Source organism: Wyeomyia smithii, chromosome 2 (genome assembly GCF_029784165.1).
Source record: "Wyeomyia smithii strain HCP4-BCI-WySm-NY-G18 chromosome 2, ASM2978416v1, whole genome shotgun sequence".
NCBI lineage: Eukaryota > Metazoa > Arthropoda > Insecta > Diptera > Culicidae > Wyeomyia > Wyeomyia smithii.
In genome coordinates, this window is record NC_073695.1 from 93,440,635 (window position 1) to 93,453,433 (window position 12,799).

The following is a 12,799-nucleotide window of genomic DNA, read 5'->3' on the forward strand; positions in this document are numbered from 1 at the left end:
ACAAATTGAGCCTAAAAAATTATGAAATGCTATTAAATAAATATTGAAATTCAGTCCACAAATATATATTTCGACTGTGACATACAGTCTTCCTCAGTGCTTATGTGGACTGGTGGGGCCACATGGGGTGGGTGGGTCCAGTCCACATAAGCACTGAGGAAGACTGTATGTCACAGTCGAAATATATATTTGCGGACTGAATTTCAATATTTATTTCCAAAAAATTTAGTAGAGTATAACGGAAACCGATAACTATTTCTTTGATTGATCTCAATCACTCTGCTCGTTATAGATTTTCTAAAATTGCCCAGGTGTTTTCTGTACTCCGCACTCCATATTATTAGCAGTAACACTATTGAAATAAGTGCTACGCTTATCATTCATATCAGTTCTTGTGTGTAATTACCTTTCCGTTTCAAGCTTACTGCTCTACTATACCGAGCCTCTGTCCATCCTAACAATATTGCTTAGTTACAATTCCCTGGAGAGAACTTTCATATGTTACTCACACCAGTTTTATTATAGTAGGGACTTATTTTTGTTAGGAGGAGAGTCAACGGGGGTACTGTAGAATCCAGATTGAAGGAAGAGTACGTGGTGGGGAGCCTGAGAATGAACCCATGCTTAAAGTCCTTTGACAACCAAATGGCCTGATTCTACTAAGAATCGAACCCACGACCACCCGCTTACCAAAGCGGACTCTGTAACCTTGCGGCTACGGAGCTCCCCTTAACAACCGTAAAACCAGTGAGAAAAAAAATTCTATTTTCCGATTTGTATTCCTGTAGCCCTTTAGTTCTTGGCTTTGTCCCTATAACTTAAAACAGAAACCTTATCACTACTCTTTTTTATGTTTCAAACTTGTTTCGCTGTTATGCGGCCGTCCCATGGGAAACGAGGTGTCTAATATCAGCACTTAATTCCAGCGAAGGAAGCTCTAGAAAATAAATTATTTCAAACTTTGAAACAGAAGGTTGCAACGAATATCTGTCTGTCTGCGATAAACAACAATTCAAATGTTGTTAATTTAAACCCACACTCATATGCCTGCTACAATGCAACGCGTATTGAAAGGGAGTGAAGAAGAAATTCCTGGCTACTGATTTCAACCAATCAACATACGGTTCGCAAGAGTTCAGACATGCTGCTTCGATCTTTGCTTTCTGTGCGAAAAGTAGCGCCATTTGTAGTTATCTCGAACTGATTCAGGAAATTATCATAACAATAAGCCAAAAGTTATTCAAAACACTCAATCTCTATGGTCTGTACTGTCGCGAGAAACTCACGGCGATCAAATATGCTACGCTATATGAATGTAATTTTTCATATTTATTTGGACATGTCAAGGATATTTTTTTAGATTTCAAATAAATTTGTTGCCCTACGTTGGAATACATTTAAAGTTAGAGCCACTTTCAGGAAGAGTATTCAAGAAACTTGAAAGTTGATTAACTCTTAATAGATTAACATTAGGACATATGCGTAAAAGCGTTTTTTATCACCAAATGTAGCTCTCTATCTGCCCCTGAAATATTCCCAACAACTTAACCTAACACAAAGAATTTTCCTGATTCAACCAAAACAATATAATGTAATATCGAAACTCATTTAAACTGCGTGTAATATTGGAAGCTTTTATAAGCACATATCGTAGACATCTTCATTTTTGGATGGCTTGATCATATCTGCAATCTTACGTTCTCTGGATTCAAGGCTTTGATCAGATCTTATCCAGGTTTAATTTTATGTTAAATCATAATCATCACGCTCGAATGTTGATTTTCGTTCCACAAAATACAAGGAATCCATCTGGGATACCTAATGCTTCAAAGAAATGTCTGCAACTGCTCGAAAGACACAAAAATCTGCATACAAAAAAACTGTGCACGCACAGAGAAAATTCCGCAATATTCTCTATTCATTTTTCTATTTCTGCGCTCGGTTAAAAATCTGCAGATACTCTGATAAAACTGCAAAATAGCATAAATCTGCAAATTGACTGGAAAAATTGGAACGGAAATGAAACGTTTTGCAGATGAGTGTCCACATCTGGTATTCCTGATGTTCATTAAAACATGACATCGTGAACACGTTACTTATTTTGATTATATTATCGAATTTAAAATTTTCGTGTGTCATTAAAGGTTTATTATGTAATACAATAGTTTTACGAAAATATCCTACACGAAAATACTTTCTTTTCACCATTTGGTGACTTTTTCGTTACATTTCGAACCATGACGTAATGGTATATAATGGCAATAGTTTTTCATATTAATAGTTAGTTTTTTTAGCTTGAAAAGAAACTTTGATTCACACGTGTGTTACCAAATTCGAAATCCCACTAAACTTAACAAAGGTGAAGTTTTCAAATTAAAGGTGCTAATTGATAACAGTAACGAATTTCGTTGTTACCTTACAGCACAGTTCAATTATGGTCGAAGTAATCAATTAAGTGGTCTATGTCTGTGTATATGTGCGACGACACACGTCGTCTAAAGATAAGACGAGTGCCCCAACCGACCTTTATCGGACCATAAATAAAACAAATTATTCGACTGAAAGCGAAGTAACAAATATGTGGACAGCCAAAAATAAACCTCAACAGCCCTATATGCAGCCATGGACTAGTTGATAAACTAGTGCCTCTACAAATGTTTCATCATGATCCACTGAAATACAAAGGTTTTATGGAGCAACTTTAAGATCGGTTCGAAGGTTTTGACCTTGACGAAGCACGACAATCAAAATGGAAACAAAACAAAAATATTCCGAATCTGCCCGATGAAACTGCTGGCTACCGGAATGAGTGATGAGGGGAGAACTAGTTTTATGCGATTGTTTACAGTGGTGGCTTACAGCCATAAAAACGTATTCCGACACGTCGCTTCGAATCGTGTAGGTTTTTCTCTAGCATTCTATAAACTCAAGACGAATCGCACTAGATGTAGTGGCGCATCGAAGTTTGTCAATTTGAGTGTGACTGCTAAATATTTGGAGCTTTGCTTGACCAATTCACAGAGCCTCGCGCCTGATCAAGCGGGAAACCTGCAAGATCTTCAACAGCCCAAATAGAAAATCAAGATATTGCCGCTTCCTCGCTACTCTACGATAAACCTTGTGTGACAATTTGCAAGAAGTTCATTGCTATATTCAGCTCACATGTCTGTTGTCGTTTTTGCATTCGATTGCTGTTTATCATTTAATAATGAACAGAAAAGTGAAGTCATCGCATACGAATATGTGATGCAGCTGGTAGTGGCGTAATGGCTTACTAATACTGTGAATATTTTACGCCTTTGATGTACGAGGGGGCACACATGTTCAAATTGATCCACAAGTAACTCACTTTTACTGCGATGCCTATGCAGACGACTGTCGAACTGTGCGATGATGAAGTCATCGAAGTTCGAGCTTTCTTATGTGCACAGGGAAGGTTTGGCGAGTGAAATTCCTGTATATATTTGTTTACTTCTGGGAAGACAAATTACATATTGTGCGATGAAACTTTTATTGCGCTGCTATTCGAGTTCAAAACTGCTATCAACTACTTTATTTACGGGAAAAGTAGTATACAATATTGTTTAGCCTAATAAAATATGATGAAATCACTGATGAAAAATGTAATTGTTAAATTGTTTCATTGTTTTAATTGTTCTCGTAAACCCCTTTTTTTCTTCCTTTGCATAGATTTACTGTTTATGCAAGTGCTACGCTTGATATCTTCAACAAAAGCCAGAAGGAACTAGGTGTAAACATTGAGGTAAATTTTAAAAACCTAAGCAACATGTGGTCGACCACTCTCATGCAGTAAAACATTTTCACTTGGCTTTGTTGATTTATATTGTTTCATGTTTGCCGAAATTGCAACGTAAAATCAGCTCCTGAATTGACTGAACTATAAATCTAAATCTCATTCAAGTGTAAGGCTGGGCTAAATCTGGAGACAAGGAAGTATTCAATGAAGCTCTACGAGAACTTGCTGACGAAATACGCTCGCGTCGTTATGGATGATGAAATAATTCGTGAGGTTATTTCTGGCCAATTCCGAGACAGGAGTTATATACCTTGTTATATCGGCAGAATACTCCAAAAGAATACAAAATAAAAAAGAGGTTGAATTGCTTGTTTTTCAAACTATAGTTGCGCACAGAAAAATGTTGCTTTCGTCTCTTCAGAATTGAAAATCGAGAAATTTACTAAATTGATCGTTATTCTGGCCAACAGTTGGCAAGCTGTTACTAATCATGTTCGGCCAAAAGATGTACAACACGACGACAATTGCAATACTGTGGTTCCCTGACAGGGGCCTATAAACGTCAACATTTTGCCTACCAATCATGAATTCATCACGGCGGTAATATTTCATTTCAAATGCTTACAAAACTTATCTTATTCATTGAAAGTGCACATTGTACTAAAAACAAATGTTGAGCTCTTGTTTTTTGAATAAGTCTACCGACAAAATAGGACGTTTACTCTATTTCACTTGTTTTAGGGCAAACCAACCAAAAAGTGGGTACCAGAATCAATGAGTGGTAGATGGAAAATGTTTGTCAGCCACAAGAGCCCTCCATTCCCTGAAGCTCAGGTCGATAGACGAATATTGGTCACAGGTCAACTGTGAAGGATAAACTGAAGAAGGACGGAAATGCAAGCGATGTCAAGGAGTTCTCAAGGTCAAGTTTCAAAATTGGAATATAGCCCTCAGGCATTGCTGCATTCTTCTAAAACAAGTTGACTTTATAATTCATGAATACAGTCAAATCCTTAAAACATAACATGAGAATCAACACTTAGTACAATTGATGTGCGGGGCATTGCTCATTAATAAATCAAAAAAATAAATAAATAAATAAATGGAGGTCTTTCTTTTGGCTTTTTAGACTGTAGAAAAATTGTGTACACAGCAGTTAGTTTGCAATTACCGTATTTTATTTTAAGGCAAACCATTCTTTCATCCACGTGATATTGTTTGCGAGTTATTGTAATTGCATTGCGATGCAATTCCTTATAAAGAATAAAACAAAATAAACTACCAGGACAATGTATAATACGCATTCAAAAACGACTTATTTTACTACTTGCCTTGATTTATGTATCTCTTATTTACGCTGCCGTAGGCATCGACCTTTAGCACTATTTTCACTGTGTTTTATATCTCCCTTCACTCGGTCACTCATGCTCTTTTTGGTTCTTTTTGGTAAATTATGTGCACCCTGTTTTTCCTTCTTCAATTCTCATCATATAATCATTCATGCCTTTCACTTTTTCGATTCGTTTCCCCCGTGTTTCGCATCATACATGTTAATTACCTGGAAACACGTCTGATGAAAAAAAAAATTACTCCGTATCGGGGTTGTCAAAGCGGTGACTTAAAATCAGCTGCCCACTCGGAAACCTGCCGGGCCGGGTCAAAGAGCACTCTTTTCATACAAATAACCATTATCAGCAGCAGCGAACAAACCGCACCAAAATTCACGACACGCGACTCTGTTATGACCGAAACGTTTTCGCCGACTGCAAATCGACTTTTGTTAGGCTAGGCGTCAGCCCTACAGAGCCTTGTTAGAAATCGATACTAAACCATGTGCAACTGTTGTAGCTCGCGTTACTTCACTATTGCTTGCGTTCCTAGTATTGGTCACTGTACCCGCCGACAAGCGGGTGTCACAAGTACTAACATCACGAGCTGAATGATGTTGCTTCCTAGTTCCGCAATGTGGCATCCGATAATGCTTTGGAGCACTATTATGGTTTTGATCCAACTTGCAGCATAAATGATCACCCTTTTTCGATTTTCCTGAGCACTGTTGCAAATCAGTATACGCTGACTTTCGCTGTAATTTCACTCCCTTTTTACGCTTTTTTCTAACCACGGTTGTTTTTGTTCCATTATCGCCAACATTTGCACCTCACTCAGCATACCATCAGGTAGTGCTACGACTCTACTAGCTCTCTAGCATTTTCTTCTTCACACTATGACACTCCTGCTGGGGTCTTTAACATGCGCAGACTCAGTTCTCATACTACTTCACTACGGTCACAACTACTAACTCATCGACACGCTCGTCACCGTGACACGTTATGAAAACAAAGCAGCTACCTGCACTCAAACCGACACCAATGGTCAAAACAATGCTATTGTTGCTCTGTTGGCTCGTTTGTTGTGTGATATAATCAAAGTAAACACTGCGGTACTCAGCTCACACGGAGTACCTCACGGTATAAATTGCAGATACAGCCGCGTATCGGCTGCAGACTATAAAACTAAAAGTCTTCACTAGACAGGCTTCGTCTAGCTATTTTCAAATTTGTCGCAAATTTTATTTCCTTAGCACCCACAGCTTCAATTCAAGCATCCGAGTTGTGTAGCACGTATGCGTACGCGAACAAAATACACTAACCTTCCTCACTGAACGAACGACCAAACTCGACTGAGCAAAAGACAGATTCACTGTTCGCATCACGTCGAGCAGTTTAAGCTTATTACTGCAACAACGGAGCTTCTCTCTGCGATGACCGTGAGTTTTGTGTAATGTTGCGCTACATATCGACCACGAACTCTCTCGAGGCACTGTGATCAGGGTTGCCACATTTAAATCTGTGTTTTCCCTTGAAAAAATCTGAGCATCTGTATCTGGAACAAAAATATCTGTAAAAAAAATCTGTATTGTTTAAACATAAAGAACTTTGTTTTTTTTTAAAGTTTTTATGGTACATCAACAAAATTTTTAGCTTAAAACGTGTGAGGAGTTGAAAATATGTTCAATTTGCTTAATATTTATTGAAATAAAATCTGGAGCGTTTTTAAAAATTAATGTCAAATTCGAAAAATCTGTAAATCTGTACTTTTCGACGAAAATCTGTATATCTGTATATACAGATTCTGTACCGTTACTTCGGCCAAAAATCTGTAAAATACAGATTAATCTGTACATGTGGCATCCCTGACTGTGATGCCAGTAGCTTATGATTTTTATTACCCACTTCGACAAGAAGATTAAACCTCATTTTTTTCGATGACTTTGAAGTATAGTTTCTTTTATTTTGACAATTCATTATTTCGCTTCGTACATTGTCCTCAACGTATTTTTTATATTTTTGTTTGATTTTGCATTTGCGAACGATTTTATTGGTTTAGATAGGGTAAATTACAAATTCTCATCAGTTTATGTCGGTTGTTACTTTTTAAACTGCCTTTCTCCTTTAGTAAGTGGTCGAATTTCATTCAATAAGATTTATCATATATTTTCCTACTCTCTATCCTATTAGAAATATTAGGAACAGTAAAAATAAATAACAAAACTTCCAAATTCACTTGTATAAATTCACTTTCGCAGTTTCTTTTTGATCGACCCATCTCCATAGTGGTTCGATCATTTGGTTCAATTCGTCAGTAGCGAAGACATCATACCAATCAAGCATGCCGTTGCCGTTTTTTTTTTTAGAAAATTTTAACTTTTTTATTTGTCATCTTTTATAAGTTTTCAGTAAAAAAATAAGAATTTGAAAAAAACAAGCTTTTAAGATAATTATCTAGATTTTTTTCACGGTGTATATATTTTTAGAGAAACAAAATTATTATCTACAACTTTGCCGAAGAAGTCACCCCGGCTCTAAAACTATTTGTGATCTTCAGTACCGTTTTTACATAACACATTTTCAAAAATTACCCGTGATTAAAAAAATTGCTAATAGCACAAATTGATAAAGGAGCATCTGTGCAAAGTTTAGGCCAAATCAAAAATGAAAATAAAAAAAAAAATTAAAATTGGGACATTTTCTATAAAATTTTAAAGTTGTTTTATGGCCAGAGCAGGAAATTTTTATGATAATAAACACTCAATATGAGCTAAGATATCATTCGATACTTCCTAAAATACAGCTAAAACTTACAGGAGATACTTGGTTTAGTGTAAAAAAAAACTTACCAATAGCTTCGTAACATTGCACAATGGTCCAGAAACCAAATTTAGGGGAAAATTTGGGTCTAGAGCTCTATAGCAACGATTTAGAGAAAAACTTTTTTCTACAAAGTTGTTACATATGATAAAGCGCTCATTGAAAAATTATCAAAAATTAGGGTGACCAACATTTTCGATGCAATCAAGTATCTAACTTTTTAATCTTTGTAGATAGAAGAAAAATTTGTCCTACAATGTTGTAGCTCTATTAATTTTAAGTAACTTTGTAAAAAAAGTTTTCTCTATCTTTGAAAACAACCGATTTATATTGAAAAACATATTTTACGTTCTAACTTTTTTATTTCAAGTTTCATCTCAAAACTGTTTTTGAACGACTTTTAGAGCTTTTTAAGAGAAACAATTTGCAATGCTTTATCATATGTAACAACCTTGAAGAAAGTTTTTCTCTAAAATGTTGCCATAGAGCTCAAGACCCAAATTTCCCACTAAATTCGGTTTCTGGACCATTGTGCATTGTGGAAACCCGAGTTGCTTGAAATCTTTCACGTAATCCAGAAAATTGCGACGCATACTTTCCCGTACCTCTTGACAACCGTACAACAACAGTACAACCGTAAGTTGTATATTTAGGTAAGATAAGGCGAATCGCCTCGCGCCGCTATTTGCGTCCACCGAAGATGAAAGCAGTAACGTGAATCACTTGCACTGTAAAAACATGTAAAATATGAAAATAATGCATAAAAATACAGACAAACTTAAACAACAACAATTCAACCTCATTCTTGTTCTGGATGCTGCAGTGAGTGGAACCGCTCGATCAATAAAATCTGGGGTGGCATTGCGCAGCTCGTTTCGAACGATTTTTGCAATTTTCGAGTAGGTCATATACAGGTAGGTTCCGTTTTTGGCATGTTCCGTTTTTGGCACGTTCCGTTTTTGGCACGTTCCGATTTTGGCGACTTTTGGTTCCGTTTTTGGCAACACAATTTTTTTTTCTAATTATTTCTAATCTTTTACTGATTGGTGGCTCAAAACTTATTCTCATAGTTCTCTACTAGTGTAAATACATACAACATATGACACATTTTTGACTAATCGAGTGAGAGGCTGGCAAGGTTCTCTTAGAATTTGATGAACATTTGTGAGTGTGTAGGCCTTACTACACTAGAAAACTTTGCATACTTTTTCTATTGAAAATTCATCCAGACTATCATTTGAAAAGGTCTGAAGTTTGAACCTCTTTTCCATATATCGATATATCTTAATAATGAAAAACCAAAAAATGTTTTGAAAAAAAGGTCATCTCAGATTTTTTTAGACACTAGTGTTTTAGATAGACAATTCACACTCTTAAAGAGAAAATGTTTGAAAAAAAACGCATGCAATTTTTTGTAAATAAAAGATAATTTTTATGTTTTCTTCTTGTTTATATGAATAATAAAAGTTTTATCTCCAACTTTAGAAACATAATTTACTCAACAAAATGTAGAACAAGACAAAGAAAGTACTGTTTTTCGAAATATTTTTCATTGAAAAAGTAAGCTATAAAATATTTGTTACAAACAAATTTCCACAATTTCGAAAAAAACAACATTGATGCGAAATGGAGCGGATTTTCACGGAAATACAAAAAAAAAATTTCTTCACATTTTATTGATTGAATAATATTTTTTGAATAAAGATAATCGACTAACTTTACTCAAAATATCATAACAAATTATCAATGATGGCTTTTTGAGCGATTTGAATTTTGTGAAGATAAAAATGCTACAAGATCAAACAGCACTGTTTTTCCACGTTGTTGCCTTTCTACATATTTTGGACGCTGTTCCGTGGAACATTCTGGTTAATTCATTTGGTTATAAATTACTTGGAGAGATTAACATAACTAACATAACTTTTTTCACAAAGCTACCTCTCTCGAACGTAATTGAGCACTTCACTCAATAATACCCAATGACTCTTCAGCATTAGGACAAGAAAAAAAAAGAATATATGGGACTAATCCTTCGTTGCGCCTTAAGTGATCAGTTGCATTTTCACTCGTGAGACAAAATTAAAGACACTTTAGGGTGAATGTAACGTCCAACTAATATTTAAATGTTGTTTACCAATATTCAAAATGCTAAAAAAGCAAAAAATTCTCAGAAAAAAATGTTCCGTTCAGGCACTGTTCCATTTTTGGCAACTGAAAATCGAGGAGCGTGTTGCCAAAAACGGAAGATACCTGTACTGCCAGTTATGCTTTGAGCTTAAAAGGAGCTGCCATTGTCATTTGTCCTGCGGCTCTTCTAACCAGCAAAGTCGAAAAAAATACGAAAAACGAAACATAACGCGATAACCCCAGCGATCATTTAATTTTGTTCGAGTTGCTCGAAACGAAATGCGCAATGTCACCCCTGACTAGGCTAGTGTTAGAATCTCAAAGGAAGAAACATTTAGTTTCATTATTCAAGTCTGCGATTGGAGATATTGCTGCTGTTCCCGTTAAAATTTATTTTACTGTAAACTGTACAAATTACGGAAAAAATGTAATTACAATAGAATAGAACTTTATTCCAGTAATATAATAAAATCTTCTTGTTTCTAATAATGGACTATTGTTTATTGTTTATTTGCATTAATTATTTTTATTAATTATGTAAATATTTTTATTAATTTACATTCATATCTGGCAACTCGGTGGAAGGCATCAGAGCTTTGTGAGATAATAATTTTATGAGAGCACGTAACTTAAACGTGTGAGAGAAGTGCTAGAAACAGCAGTGCAGAAAGTGCATCTTTTTCGCTCTTGTTTATATTACATTTTCTCTGCTTGAAACAGAGGGTGGTAAAAGCTTGGAAGCTTAGAGAGCGAAAGCTTTCGACAACAAACTGTTCTAACCCTGTCTCGCCAATGAGACTTTTTTTTCAATGATGATTAGGTATATAATGCGACAGTTTTTTTTTTACTTCATAAATGTTGAACTATATATAAGTTATATAAGAAAAAAACAGTAAGTGTTGGACAAGAGTGTATTATTTAGGTATTGATTATAAGCATTGCAGTTTTTGCTTCAAGACTATGCCAATCCCGAGACGGAGGTCCATTAACCGGCACATTCATGATCCTGATTATTTGCCGCGGAATGAATGCGGTAAAAATGACAAATGCTCTCGCAACAATACTAGGAGAAAAAAAGGTTATTCTGACGGGACAAGTCATTCCGCACGTCATGGATAACTACGACAGGCGACACCTATCAAGATAACAGACCTACTGACGACGTCGCCTACAGGACCACAGCCAACAGATAAGTAACTAGCGTGTTGCATCTATTATTATTGGATACGAAATATTGGTGCATAGTTGAAGCGAAAATTCGTTGGAAAAAATATTCGCTTGAATCTGAAGAAAATATATACAAATTATTAGTAAGTATGCGGTAGATTTTCGTTTGGTTTCCCTTCATATTTCTTTAGAATTATTACAATAAAAAGAGATGTTTCTGTAAGTTCAATTTGTTGTCTATGGCATAAGGTTGACATGCGGGAATGTGAAAATGTGATGAGTATCAACTCTTTTATTATGGGTTTCCTTTTCCGTTATCATGTCGCTCGTCATAAAACAGCAGCAGGCATTACACATATGGAACTGAGCTACCGTTACACTGTGTGTACATTTTATAGACCGAAAGAAAGGGAAATGTATACCATAATGAAACCGCAGTCTCACACATCCGTAAGCAGTGCAACTAACTCTCACCTCCCACCCCTTCCGCTCAGTACCGCGTGGAGTATCAACATCGCTTGTGAATGGGAGATATTATAAATTAAAACTAGATTCTTTATGATAACACGGTACCTTCTAAAGGAACGGGAAACCGGGTAGAATTATCACGCTCTCCTAATGTTTCAATCTTACAAAAAGCTTCCTGGCGGATATACCGATTTCAAACACAAAGTAATTATCACGTGCGAGCTTCAGTCGACAGATATTCTTTTGTATGTTAGACGTTGTGAATCAAACACATAGTAACAAAGTGACACATGATATTTTTTGTAATGCTCACAGATATAATCTCACAGATATAAATATTTCAATATTTATAGTAAATAAATAAAGAATTTGTTGGAAGGTGCAAGAACGTTTAAAAGATTCCTATATAATGGTTTGATATTAGGGGCCATCCACATACCGTGGACAGATTTTTAACAATTTTGACCCCACCCCTCCCCCTCCGTGGACAACTGCCCATATAAATTTTAAAAAAATTGCATGGACCGTGGACATTAACCAACCCCCCCCCCCAAAGCTGTCCACGTGGTATGTGGAGGGCCACTTACATGAATGAACAGAAATGTAAAGGATTTGAATTCCATATCTAGTAATTGACAGATTATTGGAATTTGATCTCAAACATCTGAGAATATTATATTGTTATAATGTTTTATCTGATTCACAAAAAAGAGAAATATTTAGACACGAAACACGCATTATAATAGCAATATTGATTATTCCCATAAAGCAAACAGCAATTTTCCAAAGTGTTCCCACACTTTGTAGCCAATAAGTAAAGTATACCCCCATAACGGATTGAGGTCATCGATTACGTTACTAATGCCAAAGTCTTAATAGGGTGCAACCCACTTCCGCCGAGTAGGGCGATTTTAAACTCAAAACAAGGGAAGCGGAAAACTGTACGTACGTATGTGCCCGTTGCGGCAACGTATGTGGGACTGATCCGATTTCACGGTTCGATGTACGACACCGTACCTCAGGTCGTTTGGGGAGGAGACACCGTGTACACTGAGGTACGGCTTGTGCAAAATACCTTCGGGGAAGTAAGTAGAACTGGCGCAGTACAACTGGGGCGTTGATGGTTCGACTG

At 36.1% G+C, this 12,799-nt stretch overlaps 1 protein-coding gene across 2 annotated transcripts in view; it reads right to left on the reverse strand.

Moving 5' to 3' along the window:
* Positions 1–12,799, reverse strand: part of LOC129721106 (uncharacterized) — a 173,723-nt gene that overhangs the window by 116,339 nt on the left and 44,585 nt on the right. Inside the window, exon 1 of one of the 2 annotated variants that reach the window (XM_055673260.1) lies at positions 5,089–6,427. The exons of the other annotated variant lie outside the window; for it this stretch is intronic. The gene's annotated coding sequence lies outside the window, so the exon portion shown is untranslated. Of the gene's footprint in view, positions 1–5,088; positions 6,428–12,799 lie in introns of those variants that run through there. 2 annotated transcript variants of the gene reach the window in all.